This window comes from Myotis brandtii, unplaced genomic scaffold (assembly GCF_000412655.1).
Source record: "Myotis brandtii unplaced genomic scaffold, ASM41265v1 scaffold125, whole genome shotgun sequence".
Classification (NCBI taxonomy): Eukaryota; Metazoa; Chordata; class Mammalia; order Chiroptera; family Vespertilionidae; genus Myotis; species Myotis brandtii.
In genome coordinates this window covers 8,893,486-8,901,883 of record NW_005354385.1, presented here as the reverse complement: position 1 = coordinate 8,901,883, position 8,398 = coordinate 8,893,486, and positions in this window count along the sequence as shown.

Genomic DNA, 8,398 nt, shown 5'->3' with positions numbered 1-8,398 from the left:
GGCGGGGGGAGAAGGAAGGATTGAACAAAAAATGTGAGAAAAAAGAGCAGGAGAGAACTCATGGCCATGGACAATAGTGCGGTAATTGTAAGGGTAGAGGGGGTAGGTGGAGTGGAAGAGGGCATAGAGGAGAGAAAAGGTGAAGGAAAAAAATAAAATAAATTAAAAATAAAAATTGTTGTTAGTTCATGAAATGCACAAAAATCACATAAATGGTAGGGAAGATTTGGCATCCAATTTGTAGTTTGCTGACTCTTGCTGTAAATTAATGGTCTTCAAAGTCAGGTATGCACATGATTGAGGTGGGAATGGACATGGTGACAGGAAGACAACTTACTAAAAAATAGTCATACATTGGTTTTCTACTCCTTTCCATATTTTATTTTTGTATGTTGTATAATATAAATGTATTTAATATAGCAATGGATGATAAATATGTTTATAAAATGTACTCCAAAATTTGTTACAGCTAATAGCATAATCCCAAAGTTTGCTGAGTACTGTCCTAAGATAGCTTTCATCTGTTGGTATAGTGTTGGACCCAGCAGTGTGTGTGCTAGATGAAATGCAGAGTTTGCATAATAATTACTGGCAATGCTGGTCTCAGTCTCTAGGAAAACTGCCAGGGTGACAAATCATCTTGAGTCCTCATTGCGTGTTGTATATTCACAATCTCTATTTGACATTATACTTGGTCATTCAGTTTTTTTTCTCACATTATCTAAATCTGGAAGTGTTTTAATATGTCTCTCCCTAACAATTCCATTTTCTAGAAATTATCCATTCCTCTCTCTTACCTATTCTCCATTTCCAGGTGCAGTGAAACAAGTCACACTTAAAACATATGCAAAGAGTTTTTTTTAGAATCCTGGAAATGCCTACCTACTTAAGTAAATGGCTTACAGTGGTCGGCAAATTGCGGCTCGGCAAACTGCAGCTTGCTAGTCACATGCAGCTCTTTGGCCTCTTCAGTGTGGCTCTTCCACAAAATACCGACTTCTGTACATGGGCCACCAAGTTTCAATCGCACTGTATGTGCGCGCCCGCACGTGGTATTTTGTGGAAGTGCCACACTCAAGGGGCCAAAAAGCCCCATGTGTCTCACCAGCCACGGTTTGCCAACCACAGGCTTAGAAGGTTCAGTTGATGAGTGTTCTATTTGCTTCTGTGTTTGTTTTTAAATTGATTGACTTTAGAGAGAGGAAAGGAGAGAGAGAAACATTGAAGTGAGATAGAAACATGGATCAGCTGCCTCCCATTTTTACCCCAACTGGGGATGAAACTCACAACCTGTGCATGTGCCCTGATGGAATAGAACCCGCCACCTTGAGGTGTATGGGGCTCTGTTCCAACCACCTGAGCCATCCAGCCAGTCTACTTACTTCTGTTTTATAACTGAAATACACCGTCCGAAAATGAGATGGGGAGGAGGTGTTGGAGGTTTGAATAGAGAGAATACCCTTTACCAGACATAGAAATCCCCTATAGTACGTTTCTTAAACTGGGGTAATTTAGCATGGAGCTTCAGCAGGACAGTCCAGGGCAGGCTTTGGGCCTCCAGATTCAGTGCCTTCATCATTTTACAACTGGTGCAAGGTGAACATATCGCCTTATTCAGCAAGGCTTAAACCTAGTTTACCTGGATGCATCCAATTTCTCATTGAGTGAATTATATTATGAAATATCATTTTATTCCTTTATAACAAGGTGATTTTAACTTTACATATATCCCTTAAGTCTCATTCCTTATTTTCAGTAGAAGACTCATGTTCTCCACTAGATATTCATGGATTTCTTCTTTCACCACTCCCTGTGTAGATTCTCTAAGGTCATCAGAAAATCATTTCTCCATGGTAATTCAGCCCTTTTAATTCATCAAACTAAAAAAAAACTTTTTTATGCACACACACACACACACACACAGACAACATACACCTGGTACATTTATTTCTGCAAAATAAAAGTGCTTTTCATCACTCATTTTTTGAGAGGACCATTAAGTTCAATTTTTAAAATATGAACAAATTCACTAACTTATTTTATACTCCAGTATTTATCATATTTATTCTAGTTGCTAAAATTATTCAATTATTTATCATAAATCATAATAAAAAATCCTATGACATGAAGGCTGCTCCTTCCTAATTTTATTTTATTATAATCCAACTAGATGCCTGATGCACAAAATTCATGCAAGGGGCTCGGCCCCCGCTGCCACAGCTTCATCAGAAAGGACGTCCAGAAGGATATCTATTCTAATTAGCATATTATGTTTTTATTATTATAGATATTATTGCTGTTAGTGTATTATATTTAAAAATAATGAAAAGGCCCTAGATGGTTTGGTCAGTGGATAGAGTGTCAGCCTGCAGACCAAAGGGTTTTGGGTTCGATTCTGGTCAGGGCCTGTATCTTGGTTGCAGGCTCCTCCTTGGCCTGGGCCCTGGTTGGGGAACATGCAAGAGGCAACCAATTGATGTGTTTCTCTGACATTGATATTTCTATCTTTCCCTCTCTCTCCCACTCTCTCTAAAAATCAGTGAAAAATATCTTGGGTGAGGATTAAATAAATAAATAAATAAATCCTATATAAGAAAAGCCTAATATGCTCAGTGTCCAGTGGTCCAGTCATCTGTTCAACCAATCAAAGAGTGATATGGTAATGATATGCTGAAGCCACTCAACGGCTCGCTATGACGTGCACTGACCACCAGGGGGCAGATGCTCTGACCAGTAGGTTAGCTTGCTGATTGGGAGTGAGCAAGACATGCTCTGGATCCCTCCTGCAGTCCCTCTCCAGCTGGCCAACCTCCCACATCCTTCCCCGGCCCTGATCATGCACCGGTGGGGTCCCTCAGCCTGGGCTGCTCCCTTTCACAATCCAGGACCCCCGGGGGATGTTGGAGAGCCAGTTTCAGCCAGATCTGCAGGCCAGGCCAAGAGACCCCACTGGTGCATGAATTTGTGCACCGGGCCTCTAGTAAATAAATAAAATGGAAAGGAATTCTTTTATCTTGACATTCTATGATTGATGCTAACTGTACAATGTGTGAGATTTGAAATGTTCCCCTTTCTCTTGGTCTGCATTAGCATCATTTAACTAATCCAATATAAAATTTCTCCTGAGGATATCTTTTATATTTGTGGACAAAAAAAGAAAGAGTCAAGGAAGGAAGGAATGAAAGAAGGAATGGAGGAAGGGAGGCGGGGAGAGAGACAGAGCAAAGACGAAGGGAAAGAGACTGAATTTGAAGCTGCTTTAACCAACTATCTATAAAGTTACCTTCTTTCCAAGCCTGAAATCTAGCCAATCCCATACACCATGACTATTCATCACTGCTGTTTAAACTCATAAAAGTTGATAGCTATGACTTGGTAATTCTGAATTCACCTGCTGAGCTCATCTAGTCATTATTTGGAAATTCTCCATGTCCTGCATTAAACATGCATTCGCTGAACCTTCATTAGCAGATGCAATGAGAGAAAACCTGATAAGATGAGTCTTTGGGAGAACAAAAGGCTTACAACAAATATAAAAATTAAAACACTCGGGAATAAGGTAAATACTGAGAGTAAGAACTGGGAATGAGACAAATATTGGATTAAGACAAATGCTGCTTGCAGATTCCACTGTCAATTCTAACAGTGCTAGTGAAGATTGGATTAGGTTGACTATTGAAGATGAGTGGCTAAAGCAGGAAGCAAGAAAAAAACCTTTTAGGATAGAATACTTTGTTATTAAAATTGTTACCCCGGGGACTTAAATTATCCTTCTCTACCCAACCAACTTTATATATTGGTAGTTTTTTAATTCTTTCTCTGCCTGGAAAACAGGTCTATTGACCCTTAAAGTTGTGTGTGTGTATATGTTTTTTATAGTTGTAATGTTTTTTTACATCTATTTAGTTTTTATAATTTTTATTACTATTATCCTAGTTCCTTTAGGAATTTTTTTTCCATAAAGATCACTGGAATAGCTTCTCTACTAATTCCACCCACCAAGAGTCACTTTCTTTATTAATACCTCACAATTTATCTACTTAAGTATTTCTAAAAAACAACTACTCTGCTGGAAAAATATTCACTACCAAATCATGTTCTCCCTGAACTTCAAAGACCTAGCTTGTTTTTTCAATCTGTGTTCAACAACACATTTGCATATGTAAGTTCTTCAAACAATCACTATGTACAGTTCTCTATAAAGTCTCTGTGTTTCCCAACTCCACAGCTTGTCTCTTCTTTTCCATTTGTAGTAATTTCCCATCAGCTATGACATCTAGGCTGTCAAAATTTTAACAGTCACTGGAGGCCCAGATCAAATATTGCTTCCCCTATAGCACATTCTTTTTTCCCCTACTTCCAAGTTGAAGTTATCTCTTCATATCTGTTGTATTTTGTTTTCACATTTTTAAAGTAAAAATTGCAGGGTTTTTCATTGTTATTTGTCTTCACAACTGTTTTCTCTCTTACTGGGATCTTAGCTCCTTAAAACAAGAATTGTAATTTAGTTATTGCTTATGTTTCTTTCATGGCCAAGCACAATGACTTTCCTGAAATAGGTACCCTTTAAATGTTTTTGTGAATGCATAAATGCCTTAATAATGTAGAATATTCTTATTACGAGATGAAAAATTTTTTACGTAGTGATAATAAAATAATTGAACAAGGTCATACACCTTGTCACTGATAAAGCTGAGCCAGAATCATAACACATAGGAGAAAAATAAGAGACAGGGGAGCATAGAGGGTTTTTAGTCCTTATTTCAGTGCTGGATTAATTGGGGTTTTGTTCAGTTAAGAGGGAATGAAAATACAACTGCATGATAAGGCAGATAATGGCAATGTGCAAATATTTATAAAGTAGGTATAGATTAGGCATGCTGATCAAATAATTAAACCCATCTGATCAGTACTTTCATTCTTGAAAACAAAAGTGGAACATGTATAAATAAAGTATTTTTTATTTTCCTGGAAATATCAATTGCATTGCTACTGAGGAGAATCAGCAATTATCCAGGGACCAATTAGCCTGTTTGTGGATTTCCTATACCCCATGGAGTCTTCCTCAGTGCTTTCCTCCTTATCCCAGCTTTTGACCAATTCAAAGTCATTAGCCAGAAGAAGAAATGAAAGAAGTGCTAAAAAAACAAAAAAAGTGAAATTAAGATTCTGTAAGTTTTGTACATTAAACAGAATTGGACAAACACTAGTTGGCTAAATCTTTTAAATAAAATGTCAGACAATTGAACCAAGGTAATTTATTACAAAAAGGTTCAATTTGTTTATCTTAATTTCTCAGTTGTTTCATTTTGAAAATTTAAGCTTATTGAATAAGTTGATTTAGCAATAATAATTAAAACTAAATTGGATGATTACTCAATATTTTACTTTATGCTATCCTACATATACACAAATTGCAAGAGCTTGTCAGAAGAACTTTACTACGGTTTTATATGACCTTTTAATGTCAATCTAAAATATTCCTTTGCAGTTTATTTGCTGACAGTTCCCATTGAAGTGCTTCTATTCATAGGGAAGTTCCCAATACAATTGGAAAAATCCATCTTCAACTACTAACATGCACTTTTCTATTTATGTACAGTTGGAAGGGGTCCTAAAAATCAATTTGTAGTGTTGCCCATTGGGGAATTGATTCCTCATACTGGAATTTCATTTTGGCAGAGAGAATTTTACCTGAGCACATTTTTAACATTTTTTTTATCCACATGCTGTGTCCTCTGTCATTTTGGGCCAACTCAATGTTGGCAATCTCTGTGGAGTTTTCTATTTTCCCTGGAGGCCTCTGCTCAGGGTTTCATGAACACCATGCAGAATTTCCCCTCTCAGCTGTCCTGGGACTATTCTTTAGTCTCTAAGAATAAAATTCTATTGCTGACATATAAAGATTTTTCTCTATAGTACTTGGCTATAGACCCAACTTCTATTAGTCCCTCCTTCTTTAACTCTCTATCACATATCCAAGTCAGGAGGTAAATCATTATTCAAACTATTGCTCTATCCTTTACCATTTAATGAAAACTTAAGCTCTGCTATTTTTACTTTTTTAGTATTTATTTTTAATCTAGTGCCTTTGAACATGTGTGAACAAATACAAAAAGAGAATCCTTAAATTAAATTGCAAATGTATTCTGTGTACTCACTTGTATCTCAAAATCACCCAAGGAAGGGAAAACATTAGATTTCCATGCTGAATCAGGAAACAAGAGTGTTTTTCAATCTATGAACCATGAAATTTTGATACTATTTTTTTTTAAATTTTATTGAATTTATTGGGTGACATTGGTTAATAACATTATGTAGGTTTCAGATGTACAGTTCTATAATACATCATCTGTATATTGAATTGTGTGTTCATCACCCCAAGTCAAATCTCCTTCCATCACTATATAATTGTAATTTCTTCTGTAATATTTTAGAAATTGGGTGAAATTTTACTTACTCTGTTTGGCTTATCCTATTCAAACAGCATTTATGCAAAATTATTATATATTTCCCAGAATCTTAGAAAATGTTTCAATCCAATTATTTTATTTTTAATCTATAAAATTCTATAAAGAGTGAAATAAAAAATAACAAATGAGAGCTATAATTTTTACATGTAGAATTTCTTAATTCTTATTCTCTAAACTTCAATTAAGTGTATATTCCAATCTTCTAGAATTAAAAGCAAAATAATGATTTCTAAAATGTACACAGTGATTCACAGCTTACAGTACATTGCCAAGTTTATTATTAACTAATTAATCCATTTTATTAATAGTAGTCCTAATTACTATTATCCCCATTTTATTTTCAGGAAACTGAGGCATAAAAGAGGTAACTTGTTAAGGAAGCACAGTGTGGGGACCAATTTTGTACTTGACTCTGATATGTTTCACTAAGTTAAGCTGCTTCTTGAAAATAAATAAAATTACTATTTGCATAATTTAAAGTTTATTTAAAATGTAGAGGAGAGAAAACATTCCTATTATAGCAAAGCTCTTGAGTCAATCTTTGTCTGGAGACCAATTTATCATGGAAAATAAGAAGAAACATGGCATATGGCATAAGGTATATACCTCAGAGGAGAAATATGTTTAAGATATGTAATACTTTCAACAATAAAGATTTAAAAATTACAATACAAAAATAATGAAAACATTAAAAGAAAGTGAATGAAATGTTTTATAATATTTTAATTTTCTCTTTCAAATAATGATAAAATGTGTAAAGAAAGATAAAATTATTGAGAATTTATTGTGCTTGTGCAATGTTGATTTTTCAATGGCTACTTCATATAATAAATGCTTTCCTGTGTTTGGAAAAAATAAAATATAAAATGAAAGTATTTCACATTCTCACAAAATTATCAATGGTTAATTATATTTTTGAGAGAGAGGAAGAGAGACTGAGACACATGCATGTAAAATTATGAAGGACTTGGAAAACCCTGAGAAAGTCTGGTTTTTGCAATATGGTTTAAAAGTGTGCATAAGGAAACATAAGGGTCATAAAAAACATTTCATATGGCATTATAGAAAAATCAAAGTGAAAACATATTGCTTTCTTTATTAGACAGCAATTGTCTTAATAATATACCCAAAGATAAATGAAAATGTATTTTCAGGAGAAGGTTTAGCAGCCTGTGCATCTGACATAGTGATTATTGATAGTAACAGTAAAGTTCAAAACATCAAAAAGTTAAAATACTCAGCCGAAATACCAAAAATGGTGAGAGGAAGTAGAAAATTATGTGAAATGTTAGGGATGTTTCATTCCAGTACCTTGGCCTCATTATATTATCAGCTAAGTATAAAATACATAGACCAGATAAATGTCTCATTAAGTATTTCACAGTTCTTTCTGGGAACTTAGTAGTGGCCTTGAAAATGAAAAATAGAGAAGTATCTTATGTGAAAATTACGGTATGAGAAAATTTTCACTGAAAGTTTTTATTAACTCATAGTGTGTAGAAAGGCATGATGGAAGTTACTTTATTAATTGTTTTACTTAAAGAACCCAGAGATCGATTCCACATAGAATTTTTAATACAAAATATATCTATCCCATTTCAGAGTTAGGTACATTTTCTAATTTTGAGGTGTGGTCCAAATGAGGAGATCCCCATCTTAATTATTGAAAAGGCTGTCCTAAGATTATACCATTTTTCAGTTTAATTTGACACTTGTGTCCACCTACAAACACTCACACATTGATTCACAGAAAACAGGAATAAATCTCACATTGATATTTGCTTATTTGTTTTTCATCAAAAAGATTTAAGTTAACACAACCTAATAATATTACTAATAGAAAAAACAAAATTACTTCCCAAGATAGAAATAAATTTCCTTTGACAATTAACACATGTAATTTCAATTATTCCAATTAATTAACA